Source organism: Sceloporus occidentalis, unplaced genomic scaffold (assembly GCF_023333645.1).
Source record: "Sceloporus occidentalis isolate IW3139 unplaced genomic scaffold, rSceOcc1.0.p SCAF_9, whole genome shotgun sequence".
In the NCBI taxonomy this organism is placed as follows: Eukaryota; Metazoa; Chordata; class Lepidosauria; order Squamata; family Phrynosomatidae; genus Sceloporus; species Sceloporus occidentalis.
Window position 1 is genome coordinate 35,260,670 of NW_028316989.1, and position 27,276 is coordinate 35,287,945.

General features: G+C 42.8%; 1 protein-coding gene and 1 pseudogene across 9 annotated transcripts in view; one reads left to right on the plus strand and one right to left on the minus strand.

Moving 5' to 3' along the window:
- LOC149307249 (CUGBP Elav-like family member 4) overlaps positions 1-27,276 on the plus strand; it is a 199,471-nt gene that overhangs the window by 92,448 nt on the left and 79,747 nt on the right. The gene's annotated exons all lie outside the window — the stretch shown is intronic.
- Positions 618-27,276, minus strand: part of LOC149307250 (uncharacterized) — a 35,900-nt pseudogene continuing 9,241 nt past the window's right edge.

Sequence of the window (27,276 nt, forward strand, 5' to 3'; positions counted from 1 at the left end):
TGATGTGAATAGACCTGAATAGACTCAGGATAAAACTCTCCATGCCTTTAATGGGTTTTTGAATGCATTCACATCATTGACAGCCCATACGGTCAAGAAAACACCACCCCTTCCCCAGTAGAACAGCCACTGGTGGGGAGAAAAGAGGAAAGAGAGAAGAAAAGGGGGAGAGAAAAAGGGATGCTGACCCCCCCCCCCCCCCCGTGTCCAGCTGAGGTGTGCCAGTCAGTGCGAGGACAAGGGAAGGGTCTTCACATGTGTGAACAACTGAAGTCACAGAGATGTGGTTCCTGGAAAGATGCAGTTCCATGGTGATAACAAACCCAGAATGTGTGAGTGAGGGTTTTTTGCCTTGTTTCGGTTAAATGTGAATGAGGCCTCAGTTGTTGCTAGCCAGCATCACCTCTCCAAGGCAGCTGCCCGAGTCTACTGAATGATGCAGCAGGCCTACACAAAGATCGCAAGCTCCTTGTTTCAGACATCCCACCCCAACATATGGAGAGTAGCAGGGTGTCAGGCAGCAGGGAAACAAGAGAGTGGGCAGAGCCAGCCAGCAGAGACAAAACAGAGCGGGTGGATCCAGCCAGCAAGCAAGGGGCACAAGAGAGAGGGCAGAGTTAGCTGGCAGGGACACAACAGAGCAGCAGAGCCGTCAGCAGGGTTTCATCAGAGGGAATGGACCCAGATGACAGGGACACAGCAAGCCAGCCAGCAGAGATAAGACGAGGTGTGAGGATGGGGCTGGGGGTGGATACAACTGGTAGGGACATAGCAGAAGGAGTGGAGCCAGCTAGCAGAAACATAACAGAAGAGGCAAAGCCAGCCCACAAGGAGTGGAACTCCCTGGTACAGAAACAACAGAGCAGCAGAGCCAGCCAGCAGGGATTATCATCATCATCATCATCATCATCATCATCATCATCATCATCATCATCCCCCCTGCACAATACAACCGGGGCGGCTTACAGCATTAAAATATAGCGTTCCATGTCACCAATCCCACCTCCCCCCTTCAAATACAATTAAACAGATTACAATATAAAACATAATTTAAAATATTAAACAATGATTAACAATAACTGCAGCAAGAAATCAGGGTGCAGGGCGTTAGATTTTCTGTTTTTGGATACACCAGAGGGAGTGGAGCCACATGGCAGGGACATAGCAGGTGAGTGGAACCAATGGCATCACTAAGGTTGGTGTCACCTTTTGCGTTATCTCATGATGTCATAAACACACACACACACACGATTGACCTCCTCCCACACCACACCATACAGAATCCTTAGATATGTTCTTTGTACTAATTTATGTATAAATCATAATTCTCATATTAGTGAATGCCATGGTAATAGTTGTTATATCAACAACTAGCAAAATTAAATTTTACTTTTAAATGACAATATCATACACAGAGAATAAATATAGAACCCAAAGATACAGCCATGTTAGTCTGTAGAATCAGTACGTAGAGAGAACTTGTAGCACCTTTGAGACCAACTGAAAGAACAAAATATATGTTTACATATGCATAGTTTCATGTGGTTAAAGTTAAAATTTGGTAAAATGTGATGTTTTTAAAGAACCTAAAAATAATTAAAAATAAGAAAAAGTTGAATTAAAACTTGAAATTTTATTTAAAAAAAAAAAAACCTGGGGCCTTTCCTTTCCTCTCCCACTGAGCCTCACCCCGTCTCTTCAACATTTTAAGGAGATACAGGTAAATGCCACAGCCCATTTCTGCCAAAATGCAGATGTCTGAGGAGCAGTGGTGTCACCCTGCCATAGGGTGTCACCTGGTGCGGTCTATACACCCTGCATACCCCTAGTGACGCCACTGAGTCAGATGGCTGCTAGGGTCAAGACAGAGCAGCAGAGCCAGCTAGCAGGGATACAGCCGAGGGAGTGGATGGCAGATGACATAGCAGAGGGAATGGAGCTAACTGTTAGGGACAAGACAGAGCAGCAGAGCCAGCTAGCACAGCCCTTTTGCCTCCCCCTCACACAGCTTGAATATATAGAGGATTTGCTGAGGAGGCTTCAAGGTCTTTGTGTGTGTGTCCCTTTCTAAGGTAGCTGTTGGGTGCATCAAGATGTTTCAGCTTTTGACTGCATCCCCTAGGGATAGGCTTTGTCTATCCATATTAATCTGAGAGGTGAGTGGGATGGAGAAACAGAGAGAGTACAAAGCCATACTCGTTCATGCCAGAGGAGGTGAGAACCTTGGGTACCAAGTTTGCCTCTTAGTTGGTTATTTCAGGGAGGGAATCCTCCAAGCTGTCATCCCCATGGTCATTAAATATTTTTCAAGCAACAGCATAAAAAGAGGGGACATAGATACCTGGCTTATATGTCGTTTTTCTAGTATGGATTACAAATGAGTTGGTTTGAACTGGAAAGCCATCTTCAGAAAGAGCTTTCTACACTTTGTGCCTCCTTGTGTAAGTATATATGATTCATCCTCTGCATTCATGGAGAGAGGTGGCAAGGATCGTGACTTGTGATGAATAGGTGTGTGTTGTGCCCTTTGAGCATGGAGGGAGCACATGTGTTTTGAAAGGGAGTTATTTCTCCGTGGGACTGTGAGTTGGTTTGAAGTTGGTGCCCATGTATGGGCACACACTGAAAACTGATGCATTTACTTATTAATGCCCTTACGACATGTTATGTTGCACAATTGTAATTAGGATGGTTAAACTTTTCTTTTTTGAAACATGACCTACAGATAGATCATCCCACACATATATTTCTAGTACATGTTTATGAGTGAAATATAATATTTTCTCCTTGTATATTATTATATTATATTATATTATATTATATTATATTATATTATATTATATTATATTATATATTATCTGACTGTTAGTATGCTTTTCCATCCCTCTTACTGGAACAACTGAACTGAAGCATTTTAACTTTATCGGTCTTTTGGCACTTGCTCATTGTTAGACTGGTATCCCTTGTCAGTTGCTTCTTTTGAATCACTTAATTTTATTCTGCAAGAAATGCCATTCAGAAACAAATCCATCAATTAAGTTCAACCCAAAACAATTTGCTTTTAAAAAGCACTTTTTTAAAGAACAACTATGCTAAGCAAGCAGCCATAACATCTGAATTGCATTTTGCTACATAATTTTCTGAGTTCGTCCTGTGTTGGTGTAGTATTAATGCAAACACAGACACACACACGTGCGCGCGCACACTAGTTTAAACAAACAAACAAAAAGGGATTTTAAAAAGTAGTTTTATTCTCCCAACCTTAGTTTTGAACTCAGGGGGATACAAGAGAGACCCAAATATGATGGAAATACTCTCACCACCCCATAGAGATCATAGAGATCATTTTGGGACATTTCAGAGCAAAATAAAAGTTGGGGGGATCCTTGGGGTCACAGAAACAGCCCCAGGGGTTTCATGTGGCTCATGGCACATAAGTTACATAGGTCTTCTTCCTATAAGTTAACTGTTACAGTAACTTATAAGTTAACCTTTATATGTGAGGTTTCAAATAGGTGATTGGTGTTAAGAATCACCTTTGTGCAAACTGTTTTCTTTCTATTTCAGGTGACATTTGTGGCCAGGGGGATACTTCAGCATGGACTACTTATCCTAATGATTTTTCTTTCCAGTTTTTAAAAGCTTAGGAACATAGAGTTCCCAGACTATTTGACTGCAGTGATTTCCAAACTCTGGCCTTCAAGGGGGTTTGGACTGCAGCTCTCAGAATCCCAGACCGTTGGACAAGATGGCTGAGGCTTCTAGGAGCTGAAGTCCAAAACATCTGGAGGACCAGAGTTTGAGAATCACCTAGCCCAATACATGCGTGCATAGGAAGTATCCTTATACCAAATCAGACCATTGGTCCATCTAGCTTATTATTGCAAGCTCTGACCAGCAGTTCACTCCAGGGTTTTAAGAGGGCCCCAAACCAACCTGGGGATCCTTGATATTCCTTGCTGATTTGCTACTGAAGTCTTGACCAGGCCCAACCTTGATTCCTTTCTGAAATCAGACACAACCAAATGTGCTCAGGGTGGCATTGTGATCAGTATGATCTACTCTAGCAATTCTCTGAGTAGAGCTCAGTATTTTGAGTAGCGTGGGCCCTTGGTATCCACTGGGGTATGGTTCCAGGACCTTCTAAGGGCACCAAAATCCACAGATGCTTATGTCTCATTAAATAATATGTCATAGTAAAATGGGATCCCTCCTATAAAATGGCAAATCTGAGGTTTGCTTTTTGAAATTTATATATTTTAAAAATATTTTCAAGCCATGGATGCGTAAATCCATGGATTAAAAAAAAAATCCATGAATATGGAGGGCTGACTGCATTGTCTGACTGAGGAATGCAACACAGTGTTGTCTGCTCTGTCTGAGAAAAGTCCTTTCCACCACTTGCTGCCAATCACAATATTTATTACTTCCAGTATGGCCTTAGGGTCGCCGTAAGTCATAAATAACTTGCACACAACAACAAAATCCAATGCAATATTCTTATGAATACCACTTGCTAGGGGGGTCACAAGCAAAAGAGTGCAAGTGTAGTTTTGTGAGTTTCCCATTTGGGTGCCAGGGTTGCCAGGGTGACAGCAGAAAGCAGGACTAGATCCAGTGGCTTCCATGTCAATGTAAGTGCAGTCATTCCAGGATTCAGATTTACATTTTTAACTGTCCAAGGTCCTGAATCTTTGAGGGTTATGGTTCAGTATCTTGGAGATCTTTTTTGAAATTTTACTCTAGCAAGCCAAGGCACTGATGCTCATTCCCCAAATTGATTCAACATCTTCATTTAACCCATTAAAGTTCAGGCTAAGACTCAGCATTGTATCCAGCCCCCTTTGAAATCATCATGGGTAGGGAGAGGCTCAGGCTGATCTTTAAATGTGAAATCCAGAAGATTGTCTAAGCTTTAACTTCCACAGCTTTCTATCATTCCTCAAGGGAGGTATTGTACACTGCTGTGTTACATCTTTCTGCTTGAATGTGGGTGTGGAGTTCAGGCTAGGGTTCAAACCTGAAATGTGATTCTGAACACGCGCATGATCTTCTGAAGTCTCATTTTTCAAAAGCGATCTTGCATTGCGTGGCCTGTTACATCTTCCCTGGCCCCTTTGAAAAACAGCTGACAGGAGGTGAGGACAGTTTAGTTGGGCATTCATCATACACAGAGAATATATTTTCCCTGAATGTAAGCAAGCACAACCTTCATTTGAGTGCCTTGATCTTCAAGGAAGATCTTGTATTTTGCTGCATTTTCCCTTTTCCTTCTTCTTTGAATGGGTTGAGCTGAGAGGATGACTATGCAAGAGTCCTTTTGTTTCAGAGATGGAAGTCTGGTGGTGCTTCAGATGCGACTGAGTGCCCTTCGTCCCCTGCCATTGGTTGAGCTGCCTGGGAATAATAGTTGTTGGAGTCTAACAGTACTTGGAGGAATGCAGCTTCTTTACTTCTGCTCTGTTCAAAGAGGTATCTGGGGAGAGGCTCCAGGTTGAAGGAATACTTCATTTGAAGAGCTGTCCAAAGTAGTTCAAGTTGAAAAATAAGAACACTGGTGGAAGCTGGGCTGGCAGGGATCTTGATGTCGTTGTTGCTGCTGTGTGCCTTCACGTCATTTCCAACTTATGGTGACCCTAAGGTGAATCTATTCTAGGGTTTTCATGGCAAGTTTCTTCAGAGGGGATTTGCATTGCCATCCTCAAGGCTGAGAGAGTGTGATGTGCCCAAATTCACCCAGTGGGTTTGCATGACCGAGCCAGGATTTGATCCTTGCTCTCCAGAGCTGTAGTCCAATGCTTAAATCACTACATCATGCTGCCTCTCTGTCTTGATGTGGCCCATCAGCATTTGCCAGCAGGATGGCCAACTGAGCAGGTGCACACAGCTGGTCAGCTGGTCACTGTTTGCCCACCCTAGTGAGATAGATTGTATTTCTATTTAAATAATATTGCTGTTTCTACATTTACAGAATTAGCATGGTGTAGTGGTCTAAGTGTCAGAACAGGACACTGGGAGAATCCCTGCTTTGGTCAGGCCTCACCTGGAATACTGTGTCCAGTTCTGGCCACCACAATTCAAAAAGGATGTTGACAAATTGGAGCATGTCCAGAGGACGGTGACTAAAATGGTGAAGGGTCTGGAAATCATATATTATGTGGAAAGACTTAGGGAGCTGGATATATTTAGCCTGGAGAAGAGATGGTTAAGGGTAATAGCCCTGGTTAAGTATTTGAAGAGGTGTCACATTGAGGATGGAGCAAGCTTGTTTTCTGCTGCTCCAGAGACTATAACACTGCACAATGCATGTATGCTATAGGAAAAGAGATTCTACCTCAACATTAGGAGGAACTTCTTCTTGACAGTGAGAGCTGTTTGACAGTAGAACACATTATGGCGTCTCCTTCCTTAGAGGTCTTTAAACAGAGGCTGGATGGCCATCTGTCGGGGATGCTTTGATTGAGAGTTCCTGCATGGCAGGGGGTTGGACTGGATGCCCCTTGTAGTCTCTTCCAATTCTGTGATTCTATAATTCTATGCTCAGCCATGGAAACTCACCAGGTGATTTGATCAAGTCATCTTCTCTCAACCTTAGAAGAAGGCAAACTCACTTAGAGTAAATTCTGCCAAGCAAAACCCATGATAGTCATCTGTAGACATCAAGTTAGCATCTGTGCAGCCCCACCTTGATCTGCCATTGCCTAAGGCAAGGGTGGGAATTGCAGGGCTCTCCTACCATTGTTAGATCATACCTTCCATTAGCCTTAGCCAGCATAATGCTGTGGAAAGCTAGGAGCTGTAGTCCAACAACACTCGGAAGACTGCATGATTTCTACTTAGCTTAGACGTAATCTCTAAGTGGGTGTTCCCAATTGTGTGCTGATAACTGCAAAAAAAAATTGTCAGTAGAATCGTTGTGTGACAATCAAAGAAACTCAAAGCTGTATGAGTCATTTAAACAAAAGGCTCCACTTTGTTCAACACGATCACTCATCCAGGAAAAACGGGAAACCCCACGGGGGACTATCCTAGAGTCAATTTTTGGAGGAATTTCTGGAAGACAGGCCTGGTTGTGCATTTTCAATGCAACCATTTTGCTGTCCTATCTCCTCTCAAGCCTTGGCCATGTACATTCTTTTTAGCTTGGCAAAGGTCATGCCAAAGATTATAACTGGCATTGCTTTGTGAATCCCATCTCTCTCCTGCCTGATATTACAGTACTTTTATTTCAGGGCCCTTTCTGTGTGTTTGGATTCCCCTCCCCCCCCCACTAGTGTAGGACATTTGCTCCCAGGGGCCACCACTACAGTGGTCCAAGGCCACTGTTTTGCTGTTCCCTTCCCTGCCTTCCCCTCGGCCTAGTCCCAGCTCCACACTAGCAGAGCCTGCTATTAATAGAACAGAGAATTTATCCAAAGAGGCAAGCTGACTGCAGCACTTCCCTTGGAAGAGAGTGCCCCAAGCTAATGCCAGCTTCTGCTGGGCAGCCACTGAATGTCCATGGCCAGCCAGAGTTGCACACAGGACAGGAGGATGTAGCAGCCATGGTTAGAAGAATTCCATGTGCCCCTTGACAAGACAAGAGCATCCTTTGCACCAAAAGATGAGACAGAAGGAGAATAAGTATCCAGTATGAGAGCCAGCATAGCATAGTGGTTTGAGTGTTGGACTGCAACCTTGGAGACCGGGGTTCGATTCCCAGCTTGGCCATGAAACCCTCTGGGTGACTTTGGGCAAGTAACATGCTCTCAGCCTCAGAGGAAGGCAATGGCTGAGCTTCTCTGAACAAAACTTACCAAGAAAACCCCATTATAGGGTTGCCATAAGCTGGGGGCTACTTGAAGGATCACAACATCCATGGAGGTTGCATTTATTTACATCTGCATCATGTCTTTCCTCTATAGAGCTTAAGGTTGATCACATGGCTATCCTCTTTCTCCTCCTTTATCCTTACAAGAACCCTGTGAGGTAGGTCAGGCTGAGAGAGGCATTCACCAGAATCATCCAATGAGTTGCATAGCTGAGTAGGGACTTAAACCCATATCCCCCAAAGCCCAGTCTAGTGTGTTGTAGCCACTGCACTACACTGTTTACATCAAGAACTAGATACAGTTCTGAGCATTGATCTGTACCTCCAGACATTAACTGGCAGCTCCAGGTATCATTCATTCACACCATTGTATGCTAAAGGTAAAGGTTTCCCCTTTAACATGATTGTCTAGTTGTGTCCGACTAGCCAAAGAGCCAATGTTGTCAAGTCTACTCTGTGGGTCAAGTGGCCAGCATGACTGCACAGAACAATGTTACCTTCCCACCAAAGTGGTACCTATTTATCTACTTGCACTTTTACCTGCTTTCAAACTGGTAGGTTGGCAGAAGCTGGGACTAGTGATGGGAGCTCACTCCATCATGTGGCACATGGGTCTTGACTGCCAATGTTGCCATCATCAGAGTCAGCATCTTAACCACTGAGCCACTGTGTCCCCAACTTGTATGTTAGGAGTGAGTCAAAAGCTGGTCATAATCTTTTGGTAGCTCTCGGGTATTTTGCTGCAGGTCAGCCAGGGATTCTAGCTCCAGGGGTGACCAAATAAATGTTGATATTTGAGAGGAAGAATGAAATAGTAGCCCTACTTCCTTGTAAAAAATGGAACCGGACTGGTATTTGAATTTTTCTTCAATACTGGGGATGATGGGACAGCATCTTTCACAACACCTGAAAGCTGCAAGTTATTTGAAATAAAGAAAGCAAGAGGGGAAACTAGGAATTGATTTTTGTGCATATGTGAGTGGACCACCAGTTCTGTTCTAGTACTTAATTTATTTCATAGTTCTATATTTTTATTTGTTGAATTTATACCCTGCCTTTCTCCCTGAAATGGAAACAAATCCCTGGGATGAAGAACTGCTCAGAAGCACCCAGTTCTTTAGTCCTTGATGTATTTTGCCCTTCTGAGATACTCTGTTGCATTAGGGTTTGGTTGTTGGATCAGTGTTGTTGTTCTTCGCCATCAAATCCACTTCAACGTATGGTGATCCTATGAGTGAAAGACCCCCAAGAGCCCCCAGCATCAGCTTTCTGCCTCAGGTCTTGCAAATTCAAAGGTATGACCTTCTTGATTGAAACTATCCAAATCTAATGTGGTCTTCCACTTTTCCTAGTGCCTTCTATTTTGCTGAGCATTATCTTTTCCATTGAGTTGCATCATCTCATATCCAAAGTATGAGAGCCACAGTTTTGGGTTTTATTTTGTTGTTTTTTTAAAAAAACCTACCAAGTTGATCCTTAATGCTGAGATTTGCCCCCTGGGGTTTCAACTATGGCTGAAATTAAGGTTGTGAGATTCAGATCTCAGAGCAACATTTACATTTTAGGGTTGTCAGGGAGTCTTGGATTGTGTGACCTATAGATTAGATTTAGGAATTCTATCATGCTGCTCATGACTGTGTGTTTGTCAGGGGTTGGAATTACTCATTCTGAATAAGAAATCATTGGATAAGATTTTGCTTCTCACAGCCCCTCTCCAAATTTCCAGTATTCTTCCAATGGAAGAATTGAGAGGATCTGGGATCAGTTTAGACCTCTGGCAAGAGCAAACTGTCCTTCTTCCAACAGATTTCAGGATGAAGGAAAAATGCGGGAGGGAAAGAAAAAGGGAGAAGGGATGGCCAGCTCACTTTTTCAATCTGTCTCATTACAGGAGTGTAGCTACTGGGGAGGACAAGATAAGGACACTGCCCCCCCACCCCCCGATAATAATTCTTTCCCATCCAAAATGAATTTTTCCTCCAGTCTCCAAATTTCTAGCACTGAAGTAACTTAAAATTGCAGCTGATCATTTAGAAATCCATTTAGACATGCAAAGAAAGAGGGAAGTCAAAGTAACTAAGGGAATGCAAACCCAGCATAACACATGAGTTCTAGGCACAAATTATTTTCAAAATCCCAACCCATGCAATGCAAGAAATGTGGGAGCTGAATGTAAATTTCACAGGGGCAGAATTCTCATGGGGAGAGCAATGCCTTTATCCCCCTCCCTTGGTAGCCATACCCAAGTCTGATTCACTAGTTTCTTTGGCCACAGACAGGTTAGCCAGAAGCTTCCATATCAGTGGTGTAATGAAGTCTCTTTTTATCCTAAGCTTTCAATGAGCTATTGAAAGTATAGGTTTCTGCCATGTGGATAGTTTTCTTAAAGTCTGGAACAACACTCAGAAAGGATTTACTACACACCTTCTGCAGAGGTCACCTGAGATGGAAAGCAGCATGCGATGAAGTGCCCCTCTTCAAAGTTGTTATATTTTTAAAAGTTCATTTGTAGTTGATTTTCCAACTTGATTTTCATACTTTACATAGTTCAGTTGCTGCTGTGCCTTTTTTAAAAGAGGAAAATAGAGAATCCCTGTGAATCTCTATTACAATTCCTTATTCTGATGGAAGCAACCCTTTGGCCACTAAGGTTTAGCAACCTATGTGAAGGTTTTCCTCTGGTCTTGGAAAAGCCACATTAGAATCCCCAGCATTCCTAATAGATCACTGACTGTCCTCTTAGGAAACATATCCATGGGTAGCCATGTTGGCCATGTAGCAAAGTACTGCACCATCCAAAATCCACAAAACAGTGATACTTTTATTGGGCCAACCAAAATGCACATTACATATGTTGCAAGTTTTCGAAGCTCCGCTGGCTTCTTGATCAGGTGTTAAAAACAATACAGGAGGGGGGGAATCTAAACTGGAAGATGTTAGTCTTAGCCCTGCATTTTGCTGTTGTTGTCCTCAGTCCAGATGGTATGGAGGGTCATGGATAGATGGCTAAAATGTTTGACCATGAAACTGTTGAATATAATTGTGCCAGTAGTGCAAGCTGTTTGGATACCTTGAATATGTAATAACAGGCAGCTATGTAGTCACTGAAAAGTGACCACAGCCCCTTGACGGATATACGGAACCATCTTTCTATCCATCTATCTATCTGGGATGCAAATGCCATTTGTCAATAGCTTTGTTTTAACTCTAGTCACTGAGGGACGTATCAGGGCCATGGTTTCTCAGATGCTGCACATTTGAGCTTCAGTAAATCAAGTACCAAATGACAGAGTCTCCCTGGATGTAGTGATTATACAGCAAAGGCATGTTCAGTCATAATCTTTAAATTGTGCATGTTAGATTAGGTATACATTTCTGGCTCCCTTTTCACTTCAGATTGTGAATACAGCAGAAAAGAACCATGGCCAGATCTAGATGCCATATTTTAAACACGGGTAAAAGAGAGAAACATGGCCACATAGCCCGAAAAACCCACAAAAAACTATGGATGCCGGCCATGAAAGCCTTTGACTTCACAAAAGAGAGACATTTTCTCTCTTTTTTGGACCAACTTCCAGAATCCCCCAGCTAGCATGGCTAGTGCTGGTTGGGAGATTCTGGGTATCCATAAAGTAACTTTTCACCCTCTGAGAGAAAAACAGTGGCAAAGCAGAGCTTACCCCAGATGAGGGCAACCAGAAAAGAGAAAGGTTTGGAAACTAAATCCTAAGAGGAATGTTCAAAAGAGCTGGTATATTTAGCCTGAATTATTATACAGGGACATAGCTGGGGGGGGGGTCCATGGGGTCCGGACCCCCCCCTTCCGTTAGATACAATGAATGGTGTGTGCCCCCTCACCGCCATGCCCAAGTGCCATTATAATGGTGGCACTTAGCCTGGACCCCCCCTTCCCAAAATCCTGGCTACATCTCTGTATTATCTTTAGGGTATATTTGCCCTGGGTGAAATACTGGAACTTTTTGAATAGCAGGGATGGTGCCATTATCTGCCACCATCATCACAACCCTAGTCTTTCACATTTCCCTGAGTTTAGCTGCACTTCTCACTGTAGATGCAGGGTGGGAACAGGTATTCTCAAAAGCAATATATTGTAATGAGCCATCTCTGCTCTTGCGCAAAATATTTAGGGTGGCTTGGTATGGACTGGTCAACTGAGACCCTTTAACTTCACAAAGAACTTGCTCCTTGTGGAGGAGAAAGCTATTAGAACTGTAAGTTTTTGTGTGGGGGGGGGGGGGGGTTATTATGTGGCCGTGTTCTGCAAGAGTTTATTCCTGATGTTTTGCCAGGATCTGTGGCTGGCATCTTCACAGAATCCTAAAGATGCCAGCCACAGATGCTGGGGAAATGTCAGGAATAAACTCTTCCAGAACACGGCCACATAGCTTGAAAAATCCACACAAAAATATGGATACCAGCCGTGGAAGCCTTTGACCCACTAGAACTGGTTTGTTGATATGGATTAATTCTTTTGGGGAGTGTCGCTGGGTGGGGGAATGTCTTGCTCAGTAGTTACACTTCTTAATTTATCACTATATCACTGGTTAGTGAACTCAACAGCTGTCTAAAAGATGGGACATACTTGTTTTCTGATATTCTGGAAGTCGGGGGATAACAAATGGTGAACATGCCAAAGAAGGCGATTTCAGGTATAATTCAGAGACATAGCCATGTTCGTCTGGAATCTCATTATGCAAAGGGATCTTGTAGCACCTTTGAAACTAACTCTGTAGAAGAAGTCGCAAAGCTTATGCTACAGTGCCTTCTACACATTTAGTCTCAAAGGTGCTACAAGATCCTTTTGTATACTAAGATTTCAGGTAGACTGCTTTGGGGATTCTCTGGCCATGCCAGGTGGGGGATTCTGAGATATACAGTACTAAAAAAAGTAACTTTTTCAAGCTTCATTTAAAGTTCAGAAAGATCACCCTAAACTTCTTAGAGGATGGATGGATTTTTAAAAATGTCGTTTTCAGTTATTATTTTTAGAACAGAAAATTTAAACAATAGTCTCCAAACATATTATCCAACTTTTCCCCTCGAGTTTTTCCTCTGTCAGTCTTTCTCTTTTTCTTTCCTTTTTTAAAATTTCTTTTCTCCCTGTTTCTTTTTCTATGGTTGTCCATTGAACTTGTCATGCCCCTCTCTGTTCCCCCCCCCCCCGCCCATTTCTTTGCTCCCTGTTTCTTTTTCTGTGGTTGACCATTGAATTTGTTGCACTTCTGCTGATCGGCAAATGCTTTAATGGCCCTCTGACTAGTAGCTACACTCCTGCAGTGAGCAATAGTAACCTAGTAGCCAGAGAGGGACTCTTATACCTCACTGACCATTTTAACCTGAGACATTAGTCAATGGTAACTTCATGCCCAAAGAAGACTGTGCTTCTCTGGAGAAGAAGACAGGATGGGTTGGAGTGAGACAGGAGCTTTGGGCTAACAAATCCTGAGTAGCTGCCCTGAACTGTGTCCAGCTCTGGATCCTGCACTTTAACAAGACTATACATCCAAGGTGGGACTCACAGACCCATGGACTGCATGTGGACTTCCAGGTTTCAAGTCTGATTTGGGGGGAATTGTGTCTTTCTAGGTTTTTTCCCTCCCCCCTCAAAAAAAACCCCTAACAGTGAACTTCTAGTCACTTCTGGGGTGCATCTATGCCGTAGAAATATTGTATATACTCATGTATAAGTCTAGAAATTTTAGTCAAAAATTAGCCCCCAAATTTCAACGTATTCATGGGTCAGTGTAAATACTCTACTTTACTTCTTATATAAAAAGGAACCATCCTCTGTGAAAGGCAAGAATATAATTTGTCATGGAAGCATTAACCTCCCTCTACTCTCTCATCCATCTCATCTTTAGTGTGAACAAAAACAGTTATACCTTTTTGGGTAAGTTTTTTGGCATCATTTTCCTTTTCCTTTAAATCCTTTATTTCATGCCCCTAAGTTTTACCCTCAACTTATCCATGGGTCATATCAAAATCCCTAAAAATCTGCCCTCGAATTATACATGAAGTTGACTTATAGCTGAGTACATACAATAATGCAGTTTGACACCACTTTAACTGCTGTATATCCAACCTGTGGAATCCTAGGGCCTGCAGTTTTGCAAGGTCTTTAGCCTTCCCTGGCAAAGAGTGCAGGTGTTTCAGAAAACTTCCAATCACAGATTTCTGTAGGATAGAGCCATGGCAGTTAACGTGGAACCAAAATGCATTACTGCTACAATGTAGAAGCATTCCCAGTTTTGGGGCGAGCAATTAAAAAATGTCTTGGGAGAGGGGGTGACCCATGCCATGGTGTGGAGCGGTGGCGTCACTATGGGGGTGCGGATCGCACCAGGTGACATCCTAAGGGAGGTGACACTGCTGCTCCTCAGACATATCTGCATTTAGGCACAACTGGGATGTGGCATTCACCTGTATCTCCTTAAAATTGAAAAGATGGTGTGAGTGGGATGAGGCTCAGTGGGAGGAGAAAGAAGAGGCCCCAGGTTTTTTTTAAAAGAAGTTAAAATTTCAAATTTTAATTTTTTAAATTAAAAAAAATAATTTTTTCAGAAATTCACATTTTACCCAATTTTCACTTCAACCACACGAAACTATGGATATGCAGACACATTTATTTTGTGTGTATGACATCATAATTTAAAGGTACAAATTGAATTCTGCTAGTTTTTTATGTCACAACTATTACCATTGCATTCAGTGATATATGGGAATTACTATTTACAGTATAAATAAATTAGTACAAAACCACTAGTAAGGATTCTGTATGGAGTAGTGCAGGAGGTTGTCAATGAGGAGGATGCCACTGTTGTGGAGTGGGTTGGGCAGAGCAGGAGGGTGAAGATGGTCTGAAATGTGAAAACTGCTCCTGTGCGGGAACACTGAAAGAACTGCATGCACTTAGCCTGGAGAAGAGGAGGTCATGTTGGAACATGATAACCATCTCCAAATGCCTGGAGAGCTGTCACTGAAGGCCTGGTAAAGACATTCTGCTGTCCAAGGCAGAGAAGCATATGGCACCCACCCCCACACTCACCCAAGTCAAGGTGCCTTGTAGCCAAAGCCAGCCAAGTTATTTTGGCATATGAGACAGAACATCGCTCACATACCTCTCACCCTGCCTGGCAGGAAAGTAACACATGAAATAACTAATAATTTATTGCCTTAAAATTTGATGCTTTCTCTCTGTCTAATGGTAGGGCTGATCTTGTAGAGGAGAAAGGTGGGATATAAACCCAATACTACATGTGAAAGGGATCTAGGAGGCCACAAGTTGAACATGAGTTAACGGTGCGATGCGGCAGCTAAAAAAGCCAGCGTGATTTTATGCTGCATCAATAGAAGTATAGTGTCTAGATCAAGGGAAGTAATAGTGCCACCCTGTTCTGCTTTCGTCAGTCCTCACCTGGAATACTGTGTCCAGTTCTGGGCACCACAATTCATAAAGGATATTGAGAAGCTGGAGTGTGTCCATGTTGAAAGGTCTGGAAATCATGCCCCATGAGGAGAGACTTAGGGAGCTGGATATATTTAGCCTGGAGAAGAGAAGGTTAAGAGGTGATATGATAGCCCTGTTTAAGTATCTGAAGGGGGTGACTTACTGAGGAGGGAGCCAGCTTGTTTTCTGCTGCTTCAGAGACTAGAACATGGAACAAAGCTCCAGGAAAAGAGATTCCACCTCAATGTTAGCAGGAACTTCCTGACAGTAATCGCTGTTTGACAGTGGAACACTCTTCCTCGGAGTGTAGTGGAGTCTCCTTCCCTGGAGGTCTTTAAACAGAGGCTGGATGGCCATCTGTCGGGGATGCTTTGAGTGAGAGCTCCTGCATGGCAGAAAGGGGTTGGACTGGATGGCCCTTGGCATCTCTTCCAAATCTATGACTGTATGATTCTACAAAATAAATAAATTACAAATGTATCATTCTAAAGAAAAAATATTTCATAATTCATTTGCCCCCAATTATTAAAGAACAAAGGCTTCAGGAGAAAAAGAACCAGGAAAAATATCCATCCTTCAAAAAATTGTGGGTTTTTTTCCAGGGGGGCAGGGGTCTTCACATCTTCACATCTCTAGCTTCTGCATGTCTTATTACAGGACTCACACAAACCTCCTCCACTGTTGTCCTAGAGCGTCTGTGATGTTTGCACAAGTCCGTCCTGTCATACCACGATGGTAGTGTGCTTGATGCTTGGCCATCTCAGCCTGATCCTTTTATCCTTGCAAAGGTACACACATTCTGTTTTCTCCTGAAGCGTGTGAGGCTAGAACAAACTGTCATGACATGTCTGAGGGACATATGGCTAGCAAAACTGTTGAGCACCCCCTTGCTTTAGAAAGAACACCTTCTCCTTTGTCTAGAACACAGAAGGCAGCCCTCGTTCTTAAAGAAATAAGAACAAAATTAGTTATAAGTAATAGTTACCTGTAATTAGTAACTCCTCGCTTTTTGGTAACAAGGGTGTAATGATATTACATTTCACAAGTAGTGGTACATGTAAGAATGAAAGCGCTTTATTAGGAATGAGCAATGTTTTTATTTTCATTTTGTATTTTCTTTCAATTTTATTTTTAAGGGCAATTTTGGAGACATTTCAGTAGAAATATAGGTGCCATTCTCTTATCATTCCGAATGTCGTCCCCCTGCAAAGGAGTGAGTTGTATTCAAATATAAGTAACACTTGCTTTTTAAAGTAACTTGCTTTTTTAACAAGAGTCAATGTGGTGGAGTGGTTTGAGGATTGGACTAGAGCTCAGGAGAGAAGGGTTTGAATCCCCTCTCAGCCATGAAAATGCATTGAGTGGCCTGGAGCAAGTCACACTCTCTCAGCCTCAGAGGAAAGGCCAACCCCTCTGGACAAATTTTGCCAAGAAATCCCTGTAATAGTGTCACCTTTCGGTCAGCATAAGTCAGAAATTACATGAAGGCACACAACAACAACAGTAAATAACAGCAATGACTTTTTAGCAATGATAAATGGGAGTGGATCTCTCTTTTTTTTTTAAAAAAAATGTAATTTCCCAAGCTCTTCTTTCCAGGCAACAATGGTTTATGGCTTCCATGTCAGCAGGATGGTGAATCCACTCTTGGTTTTACTCCAAGCTTTACAAGGAACTGCACAAGATGGCACCTGATCTGAGGATTTTGTCAGCCACCATTGCTGGCTTCCACATGCATTAAATGGTACATCCATTTCAGATTTTAATCTAGACTTTAAAGAAGCCATACAAGGCACTGCAGGTTAGAGCATTGGACTGTGACTCTGGAAACGAGGGTTCGAATCCCCTGTCGGCCATAAAAACCCTCCGGACAACTTTGAGCATGTCAGAGTCTCTCAGGCTCAGAGGATGGCAATGGCAAACTCCTTCTGAAGAAGCTTGCCAAGAAAACCCCATGATAGGTTCACCTTAGGGTCGCCAAAAGTCAGAAACAACTTGAAGGCAAACAACACGCATGCACACACAAAGCACACCTTGCACAGTCACTAAAATTTGAATCAAACCCCAGTGTCAGCCACCAAGGCTCTGCGGTGAGCTTTGTATGTGGCTGCAGTCCCATGATCCCAATAATTTTTTTAAAAATAAGTATTATTAATCATATAAAAACACAACATCCATAACGCTAACAAACATCACATTCATAATGCATAACAACTAACACAGAAACCTAACCTCTATTAAAAATACATACTCTTGCATAATATCTTCCAATAATGATAACATCTTCCAATTAATCCTGTCAAACCAGTTACACACTCTGCAACTTAAAAAAAAACCTCTCTTACTCTCTATAGTTAACATCCTCTCTTTATCCCTTTAACTTTCCCTATTCTATTCTATTTCATTCCTCTTTCCCTCTTCCATCTTTCTCTCCATTCTCCCTCTTTTTTTGATCCCAATAATAATCTAGTCCCAAATTGGGTGTATTGCACATCCTTGATGTGACATGCCTGCTTCTTGGCTGTTCACATAGCACCCTAAGCTTTTTACAAAAGCAGTTACTATAGGCTCCCTCCCCACCTCAAATACAAAGAGAGACAGGCTGCATCCACGCTGCAGAAATAATCCAGTTTGATTCCACTTTAACTGCCATGGCTCAATGCTATGGAATTCTGGAAACTGTAGTTTTATGAGACATTTAGCCTTCTTTATCAGAGAGCTCTGGTGCCACAACAAACTACTATGCCCAGAATTCCATAGCATTCCTATAAACAAATCTTGCCAAGAAAACCCCATGAAAGGTTTGCCTTAAGGTAGCCATAAGTCAGTAATGATTTGAAGGCACACAATGAGAAGACAATGATCCTGAGAGGAAAGAAGTGGCACACAAAAAAGATCTGGGGACATGTGTGGCCTATGGGCCAGATTTTGTCCACACCTGACCTAGGTGGAAACAGGGACCAGTTTTCCCAGTGTTGCTTTTCATCCTCTCTTTACACTGATAAAACTTGCTCCCAGTTGGTGAGTGAGAACCTTGAGGAAGTATTTATTCTGAAGGCTTGGCTTTATCCTCTTTTTTAGTTTGCTTAGGAACATCCTCTTCTTTGAGGTGGGGTGGAGAAATTACATCCCAATTCTGTGCCAAGAGGAAAACAATTCTGTGATTAGAATACGTTATGTAAATTCACCCAACGGAGTTGCATCAGGAAAAGTAAGTCTAGTCCTAAATCAATGCTGCCATACGGGTCGAAAAGCTGCGTCTAGACAGATGCTTCCTCTCTGTGTGTGTTTGGCACAGATTTGCGTCTAGCCGACTGCCCAGTGCTTCTTCATGAAGCGTTGATCTTAAAGAAGGCTGTCCTTGCACTAAAGAAAAGCTCATATTTTGCGCTACAAGCTGGGATTGTGTCAGAGAGGAAGATCCCCTTGTGTTGCAGTAGGGTTGTTTTTCTGTTTCACAAAACTGATCAGTGTTAACATTGCTTGCTGTGGATAAGTTTGTGCTCTCTGCCTCTTTCTTCAGAGGGTAAACCTCACATGGAAAGAAAGACACCAGAGAGACAAGAGAGAAAGAGGGTGAGAAATGAAGGTGTCTGGTTTGAAAAGTGTGAGCTTTGGGCTTAAGGCATTGGGTCACCTGAGGTCTCACCACCCTTTGGAGATGCCCTCTCACTAGTCCTTTGCTCAAAGAGAAATAAAGCAAATGGTGATTGCTTTTCTGCATATGGAATAAAGGCACATTTGTTTTGATTTAAAATGTCAATTTTCTGCATTATATTATCTTAAATTGTCCAGCACTGAAGCTGAGTGATAATGGATGAGAGGGTATGACTGAACAGACAAATTCCATCAACTAAACTGGCTACAAAGGAGAGCTGGTTGCAACTTTTCCATCAGAACCTGAGGAGGAGGGAAGGGAGGACTTGCACAAAGGTATGACTCAAAGTTGCAGCGTCTCTGTACTGCAGTGGAGAAAACAGTCTCCAGGCTACAACCCTCAATGTTAGAGAATTCTTTGTTCATTATAGTTGGGAATTGGGCCAGTGGTTAGTGCTGGGGTATGCCTGCAAGCTGCAGGATAGATCCAGACTTACTCATGCTACGAGGTGACCTCCTGAAATCAATCACGATGGATCTAATCATGACAAAACCCATTGATTTCAAAGGACCTTCTTTAACCACAGACAAGTACAATCCTAATCCTTGGTCCTGCACACAGCACCATCATGCAGAATCAAGTCCTAGCATGTTTAATGGGGTATAGCTCCCCTGCTTTATAGCCATGCTAGATCACACCAGAGTCCTGTTTCCTCCAGCATTCTGTTGACATTGTGGCCAACCAGTCAAAAGCACAGATGTCGTGCCAGCACTTTCTCCATTTCACTAAGGCTGCAGCCCTAAATACATTTCCTAACAAGAAAGAACAATTGAATGCATGGGACCTCTTTATGAAGAAACATCCGGAATTTGGAACAGCTAACCTTTGGACCACAGTTACCAAAATCCCCAGCCAGCATGCTGAGAGATGGTTTGCTGAAATCAATGGGAGAGGAAATTCATGGCAAACTGATTTCAAAGGCTCTTCTTTAACCAAGCCAAGCCCAGATCCCAGTCTTTACTGCTACACACAGTGTGATTCTGTGTTTATGAAGAATCAAATCCCACTGTGTTTGGTGGAGCATAGCTTCCACATAGATGCGAGCAGAGATTGGAAAAGTTCTATTTTGGACTACAGTTCCCATAATTACCTAATCAGCACAGCCACTGGATTCTGGGACCCAAAATGAACTTCTGAAGCATGGCATGCACACAGGATTGCAATCTGAAACTGTTTGAAGAGATTGCAATGGAACATTTTTTGTCCTCTAATGCACATGCAGGAAAATACATGCACATGCATGCTAAAGTGTCATGCAGGGAAACAATCAGGCATTCCATCTCTGAGAGCTAGTGGATTCCATATCTGTGGGCAGTGACTCAGCTCTGGGTTTTAGTTCAAATTGTAAGGCTCTGAATGCTATATCCAGGTTCAGCACCTCGGATAGCTCCTTTGGGGTTCTGACTACATCCTGGAGTGGATTTCCCATCCCACTGACATGGAAGCTGCCCAGCTCCCACTGTGTTTCACAGCTCTGTTAAGAATGGTCGATAATCTATTGCTGGAAAATGTTACGCTCTCCAAAAGCCCAAGTATACCTTTATCTAAATCAACCTCTGAGCTTTTCCCACCAGCAGAGGACAGACGGTGGCAAAGCTAACAATCACAGCAGGGACAGAAGGGGTGAAATGCACAGAGGTAGCTCTTGGTGTGAAAATAGGAGTGTTACACAAACATGCCCCTGTTGCCACCTGTGAAATATTTGAAAAGAGGGAAGGAAGTATCTTTGGAGGCACAGCAGTAGCCTTCGCTGTGATGTTGTGTATGTGTGTGTCAGACAAAGAGAGAGAGAGAGAGAAAGCTAGCACCGGCTGCCCTGTCTGTGCCCAGCAGCCAATTGATTTGTATTCAGAGGACGATGCTAGAGAAAAAGGTGTCTGGCTACTTCGCTATGGGCACTGCAAGAACAGGGAAGGGAAACAGGAGGAACTGTGAACACCAGGTGGTGCCAAGGCAGAGAAAACTAAAAGGAAACCCAGCAGAGTGAGAACTATTCAGAATGGCAGGGGGAGAATGGAATACCAGACATTTTACTACCCCAAAGAGTTGAACATCAGGATCTCTTAAAGTTTTAAAGTTTTCTTCCCTCCTTCCTTAAGCCTGGGTGGGCAAAGTGGAAGCTGAAGGCCATAGGTGGCCTCCAAGATTATTTTTATGGCCTTTGACCTCTTCAGATTCTCTTTTTTCTGCCAAAAAGGAAGCACTGAATGTAACGGTAATAGTTGTGACATAAAGAACTAGCAGAATTATTGTTTAATTAGGTTTCAAGACCCTCCTCCACTCTTTATTTCAAAACTAGAAGACAACTTCCAGCCTCTTCTGGGATGGTATTCATTTTTTACTGTCCATGCAGCCCCTATAGGGTCCCAAAGCAGAAAATTAGACCCCGGAGCCACCATAGTTATCTAAGCCTGTTTTCTGCAGACTGGAGTGTCGTACACCGGCATTGGTGCTGTTAACATTACTGCACGAGAGCTGTTCCTGCTGCAATTGCACTTGTCGATGAAAACAAAATTAGGACAGTTTGTGTAATAGCGATTATCGCATGACTTTGGAATTGCACAAGTGAAGCTGCTGCTCTGATCATACTCTCTTCCTGACTCCCCCTTAACCCTGCTTCTCTGGGGGAAAACAATAAAGGAAAACAGCCTACTTGGGAATTGAGTGGGAGTGAGGAGAAGAGGAGACAATGGCACCATGCGATTGTGAATATCGCAACTTCCCCAACAGCAACATTTCACACCAGAGCACTTATGCTATTGGGAGCGCATGGATGAGTTTTCCCTGTCAATGAAAAGGGTTGGTCTAATCATGCTTATGAGACACAATAGCTATGGGTTGGAGATGGCATCACGCAATAAGTATTGCCAAACCCACTTCTTTCTAGCTTGATCACTGTTTAAAAGACATGTTTAAAGTCTCTGATGTTTACAACAACCATGTGAGGTAACAAAATCCAAGGGAAGGCAGCTGTGTTGCAGCAAATATAGAAAGAAGATGCTCATCATGGTACCTCAAAATTCCCAGAGCATTAATTTAGCAATGCTGTTGTTTCCATCTGTCTGAGACTCAACTGAGCTGTTCTATCCCAATTTATGTGCTAAACCAGCCTAGTTAAAGCTAGGAAAATTGGATAATTGCTAATTATTGAGGTGGTACATAGATGGTGCATCTCATATGTCTGCATTTGAGCTTTACATAGAAATGTCACAGGACCTGCCTCTAGAATGCTGCTGTTTTTGCATCTGTCAACATGTTTTCCTCCTCCTCTGTATCCAAGTATGTATTCAGAGGGCAATTATTCATGCATCGAGTGTAGGGGCTTTCATTCTGCAAAACATATATCACTTTTCTAAACAGATGCCTTCCAAAAGTGGTGGACTACAATGCCTATCACCCACTACCTGCTAAGTGAGGATGATGGGTGCTAGAGTCTGTCACATCAGGAGGGCGCAGGAGTGGGAAAGTTTGTCTTATGCCATAGTGTTCAGGGTGTTACATGAGGTGTGTATAGATATGGATGTAGTTTGACTTGCTAAGTCTTATCTCCTAAGTGATATGCATGAAGCTTTGTTTGTGTGTATGCGGGAAAGTTACTGTTTTAGACTATAATTCACAGAACCTCAGAGAACATGCTGACTGTGTAATTCTGTGAGTCCAAAAGAGTAATGGGTCTAAGCACTTATATTAAATGTCCCTGCATCTAGAAATGTAGGGTGTCAGGGGAAGAGGGTTTTACATTAGCCATCACAACAGCATGATGCCTTTTTGTATTCACCAAGCTTTTACATGGAAGGTAACACAAAGAGCATTCACCAAGCCTTTTCCATTGCTTGTTTATCCTTACTTTCAGAATGAGATACAATTTGGAGAAGTTTGTATCACTTGTCTTTCTTGTATTTTTGATACAGTCTGAAGATGGTCTTTCTATAAGCCTGTCTATAAGTCTGTCCTAGAGCAGATGCTTGGACACCATCACTCTAGAAGGGTGCACTTCTATCATATGCTCTAAACCCTTCTTTGTCATTTCTCTCTCTCTCTCTCTCTCTCTCTCTCTCTCTCTCTCTCTCTCTCTCTCTGTAATATGTACTTAGTATCACGAGACATCCAGATTTACAGCTACCCACAGTGCAGCTGGGCTGACATAAGCTAGCATCCTGTTGGTGTTTTGTGCACACATAAGTTCCTTTATGCACTTCATTGTACTGTACTTTTTTGCCCAATACATATTCAAGTGAAGGTTAGGAAATTACCCATATGGTGCCACTGCACATCATTGTGTATTTTGTTGTTGTTGTGCAATTCACTTTGTTGCACCTTGTGAATCCATTGCTTGGTTGTTCATGCTTGCACATTACATATCTAGTGTACAATGAACATTTAATTGTGCAAAATCATACCTTTTTAACAAGATGGCATAGCACAGCTGAGGCATAACTTTGGGGTTGTCCACAAAATTGATCATAGAATCATAGAGTTGGAAGAGACCACAAGGGCCATCCAGCCCAACCCCCTGCCATGCAGCAACTCTCAGTCAAAGCATCCCCGACAGATGGCCATCCAGCTTCTGCTTAAAGACCTCCAAAGAAGGAGACTCCACTGCACTCCGAGGGAGTATGTTCCTCTGTCAAACAGCCTTTACTGTCAGGAAGTTCCTCCTAATGTTGAGGTGGGATCTCTTTTCCTGTAGCTTGCATCCATTGCTCCGGGTCCTGTTCTCTGGAGCAGCAGAAAACAAGCTTGCTCCCTCCTCAATGTGGCATCCCTTCAAGTATTTAAACAGGGCTATCATATCACCTCTTAACCTTCTCTTTTCCAGGCTAAACATCCCCAGCTCCCTAAAACATTCCTCATAGGGCATGGTTTCCAAACTCTTCACCTTTTTAGTCACCCTCCTTTGGACACACTCCAGTTTCTCAACATCCTTTTTGAATTGTGGTGCCCAGAACTGGACACAGTATTCCAGGAGGGGCCTGACCAAAGCAGAATAGAGTGGCACTATTACTTCCCTTGATCTAGACGCTTTACTTCTGTTGATGCAGCCTGGAATTGCATTGGCTTTTTTAGCTGCTGCATCGCACTGTTGACTCATGTTCATCTTATGGTCTACTTGGACTCCCAGATCCCTTTCACGCATAGTCTCATTCAGTCACGTGTCCCCCATCTTAGATCTATGCATTTCATTTTTCCGCCCAAAGTGCAATACCTTACATTTTTCTGTATTGAATTTCATTTTGTTAGTTTTGGCCCAGCTTTCTATTCTATTCTGGTCATTTTGAATTTTGATCCTGTCCTCTGGGATATTAGCTACTCCTCCTAATTAGGTGTCATCTACAAATTTGATAAGTATACCTCCAATTCTGTCATCCAAGTCATTGATAAATGATGATAAATGATGAGATGTTTTCACCCCGTTCTGAACCCTACCTGTTCTAATGATGCACATGGCCAAAAGGGGAGGAAACAGGGATGAAGACATGAATACCTGCGGATCAAAATAACCCCTGGGTTGCCCCTATTGAAGCCGAAAAATACAAGCTATCACACTGGCATGCAGACTGTGTGCTAGTACAGAGACATGGGAAGGGGCCAGTAACATTGCTGGCCATATTTTCTTTTTTGTCACCTGCCCACAAATTGATTGCACATGAACATGAGGAGTCAGTTGCACCATCACACACCCTGTGAAGTGAAATGATGACCAACAGGGCAGGTTGCCAACAATACAGTGGTTTTCATAATAACATTAAAACATTGACGGTCCAACACGGGAACGGGGGGAAGGGGGGGCAGAGGGGATATGCATGGCGAAGCCTCTATGATTGTGTTCGGCTAATGTGTCACTGGGTGCACTGATGTGCCCTACAGGTGCTTGATCACATGTGCAATTGAGGGACCAGTCGTATGGCCAATTGCATGGCTTGCAGGTGGGCAGGCTGAGAGTGGCTATTGGTGGCCACTGGTGGCATGTACATGCACTTTTGTGCCTGTGCCTGGGCCAGAATAGAAAAGAATAATGGCACAGCATAGCTTGTACCCATGAATGCTTTATTTTGGTAGGACCATCCTTGCAGAAGAAGGGTGGTGGTGTGGACTGTCTGTAGGTGGTCAGCCTGTTGTGGGAGCTGGAGGAGCAGCCAGTGGGTTCTCCCCACAAATCAGGAGAGATTACCAGAGGTAAGCTGGCTGTGCTCCTCTGTCTGCTCAGTGCTTCTGTGAATATAAAGTTATGCTACTACTCTTTGGTGCAGGATCTTGATCAGAATATCCAAGACATTGTGAAGGATTTAAATGGTGGCTAGGCTAGGGTTTGGAAACGTAGGCCAGAACTTGGAGACTTACGTCTTTGTAAGTGAATTGAGGTATGCAAAAATAAGAATTGTGCATGTGCATGTTCATATCCAGTAGAGGGCTAATGTTATGTTGCATGTAGCAGAGCCAGCAAAGTGCCCAGGGCACATTATTGCCTGATGCACAATGGATCCAGTGCTCAATAAGACCAATGTCCATCAGTCCTGATGTGCATTGCATTGATCCTGATGCACATCGGGCACCAATGCACAGCAGACAGTCTTACCGGTGTGCCATTATACATCTTCGTAATTCAGTAAAGAGGTTATTTAATGCCTCTGCTATGTAGCTAGGTTTAAATAAAGTTACATAACATCATCTAGGATCCCAGTGATTCTTTTTAAAAAGCCATTCCTTAGAATTATAGTTCCAAAACACCCCTCACTTCTGCCCCCACCTCTGCCCCCACACAGGTCCAGCTGTTGTTATATCTTTTGGGTACCCTTGAATAATGACAAAGGAAAGAGGTAATTTTTAAAAACTTTTAAAACTATCTCCTTCCTTTGTCATTATTCAAGGGTACCTAAAAGAGTTACTTCATTACCTTTTTTAAAAACACCAGAATGCTCCAAGCATTCTGGTGTGCTGGCTGTGCTGACAGGTGCTCACTGTTCTAAAACTAATATTAGAAAGTTCTAATTTGTTCTCTCTCCTAAAAACAGTTAACAGATACTATACTCTACAAAATGACTGAGGTTACCCTTGTTACCGTAAAATGATAATGTAACTTGATTCTGCTTCGTTATTGGGAAAGAGAATCAATTATCAAACAGTAACTTGTGAGAGCCAGCATGGTTTGAGTGTTGGAGAGACCCTGAGAGACTAGGGTTCAAATCTCAGCTCAGGCATGGAAACTCACTGTCACTTTGGGCAAGTCACAATCTCTCAGCTTCAGAGGAAGGCAATGACAAACCCATTCTGAAGAAACCTACCAAGAAAGCCCCATGACAGGTGTACCTTAGGGTCATGATACATCAGAAACAACTTGATGATACAGGTTTGACTCTACAGAACTTCTTAAGAGTTTTGCTGTTGCTTTCTGCTTCTTCCATCCATTCAAGACCTCTTCATTTTCTCATTTCTTTCCAGAAAAGAATTTCCAAATTCTTCCTCATTTATTTCTCATTTCTTCAGTGTGTGGGGTGGGAAAGAAATTCTCTGAAGTGCTTTCGAAGATTGATAATAAAATGCCTCAAGGTATGCAATAAGCAGAGCATACGAGGAAAAATAGCTGGGAAGGAGGGTAAAAAGAAAACCAAACTCATCCTCCCACACGCTGGGACACTTTGCTTCCAGAAACTATTTCCTGAATGCCTGTTTTTCAAAAGACTCAAAGGCACATGCTGCTACTCCTAGTTCCTTTCTCATTTTCTCATTAACTCTTTGCTAGCTTAACAAGGTTGTGATATGTGTAGGAAGCTAGCATGGTGTAGTGTTTTGCGTATTGGACTATGACTTTGGAGATGTTGGAGGTCTTTGAGTTTGAATCCCTTCTTGGCCGTGGAAACCTACTGGGCGACTTTGGGCAAGTCATGCTCTTTCAGCCTTGGAGGAAGACAAAGAGAAAACGCCTCTGAACAAACCTTGCCAAGAAAACTCTGTGATAGGTTCCAGTCAAAAAAGACTTGAAGGCACACAAGAACAATCATATTTATAGCTTTCGGTTAGCTCAAGCGAGTGAGAGTCAGGAGTTGTTGTTTCTTAATCTAGTTCATTTCAGAGGCTTGGAGATCCCAAGTGTTTGAATCTGTGGAGTTGCGTGCAGGAGAAAAGAAGTTTGTTGTGTATAACTTTGACACAGGACTTGAAAAAGTCACTTTTTCTACTGCGGTCAATGATAGCCTCAGCTATTTCATCCTTGCACATACAAATAAATAGCTATGATACTTTTGTCCAGGGTGTGGGTAAAAATGGAGTGTTACAGAATAATTACTATATATAGTCATATATAAGTCTAGGAATTTTAGTCAGAAAATTGACCCAAAAAAC